Source organism: Hipposideros armiger, unplaced genomic scaffold (genome assembly GCF_001890085.2).
Source record: "Hipposideros armiger isolate ML-2016 unplaced genomic scaffold, ASM189008v1 scaffold_25, whole genome shotgun sequence".
In the NCBI taxonomy this organism is placed as follows: domain Eukaryota; kingdom Metazoa; phylum Chordata; class Mammalia; order Chiroptera; family Hipposideridae; genus Hipposideros; species Hipposideros armiger.
Window position 1 is genome coordinate 958,717 of NW_017731375.1, and position 1,540 is coordinate 960,256.

The 1,540-nt window shown below is 41.9% G+C and overlaps 1 pseudogene; it reads left to right on the forward strand.

Annotated features, from left to right (window-relative positions):
• The window catches only part of LOC109379366 (actin-related protein 2/3 complex subunit 2 pseudogene), a 4,014-nt pseudogene extending 2,980 nt beyond the window's left edge, over positions 1 to 1,034 (forward strand).
• Positions 1,035 to 1,540: the final 506 nt, after the last annotated feature.

A 1,540-nucleotide genomic window follows, 5' to 3' on the forward strand; every position in this document is an offset into this window, starting at 1 on the left:
CTCAGGTTCTAAGAATGCGGGCGTGGAAACAAACCAGAAGCAGTAGAAGTAACATCTGCAGATTTCGATGGGGCCTTCTATCATATTTCAAATCCTAATGGAGACAAAACAAAAGTGGCCTGAGTTCCTTTGAAATTCCACAAGGAATGAGTTAATGAGTTATTAAAGACTAAACAAGTGAGTGGACGGGTGTTTCTTGGTAAATCCGGAATCATGATCCAATGTCTCTTTGCAATACGACCTTGAACATCTGCCAGGAACCAAACGTTTCCATCGCGCATCAGGCTGGCATGTTGAAACGAAATTGCTTTGCCTCTGTCTTTGAGAAATACTTTCAGTTCCAAGAAGAAGGTAAGGAAGGTGGGAACAGGGCAGTTACCCATTAGGGGGATGATGAGACCATCCATGTACGTTGAGTCTAAAAACAGTGAGGTCACTAGGAGTGGTCGTCAGCACAGTGTTTACGAAGGAGGACGATGTGGTCATTGGTTCATGCATGAGTTCCCAGAAGGACGCAGAGCCAGCCACACGGCCCCACAGGTCCTCTTTAGCTACATGGAACCTTTTCTGGGGAGCTGAAAGGTCCTGATGCTGCTGTGGGTGAGAACAATGGCTGTATTGCCTCTGTGCTGTTCTCTGGCTACACCAACGCCACCACCCCATCCAACACCACTGACCTGACCCGCACGTTCCAGGACTACCTGCAGTATTACCACATCCCGTGCTGGCAGGCCTGTGTCACACACCTGTGCCAGCAAAAAAAACATCCAATTTCCGAGGTGCTGAACCGCGCACGCCCAGGTGCCCAGAAAAAACTGATGAAAACAGTCAAGGGGAAGACGTTTTCATCCCACCCACTCTTGGGAACAGGAAGAAGCAGCACAGCTGATGGCTGCAACACTTGCTGCTGGGAAATCGTAGCGTTTAATGTTGTACCTCTTCAGGTTCTTAAGGGATTCTCCATTTTGGTTCCGTTTTGTACACGTTTGGAAAATAATCTGCAGAAACGAGCTGAGTTTGGGAGGACTTCATAGTTCCCAAGAATTAAACCAAGAAGAAAAAATTCCATTTGATTAAGACTATCTTCCCTCCCACCCAGCTTCCAAGCTGTTTCGCTTTGCAATATGTTACTGGTAATGAGTTGCAGGATAATACAGTCTTGACATGTTGGCTCCTAAGTATTTAAGTTAAAAACAACTGTATCTAAAGAAATGCAGTTGGGGTCATTAATAAAGAAAATCTTTCTATCTTAAAAAATATTAATAATATAGGGTTTCTTTCTTAACTTCCTTAATTTTATGTATGGTTTGTTTTTCTCTTACGATGAAATGCTTAGTTCCTAATATTACCCTATGTACTTATTTGATTTATCCTACATTTCATAATTATATCAACAATGAACTAAAAATAAAATCGCTAAGTGAAGTTTAAGACACTTTTGTAGTTCTCTTTTGTCCTAGAATACATACTATTATGCATGTATTGTTGGACTAATGTATGTATTACATACTGAAACTATATAATGATGAAGCTAAATTGT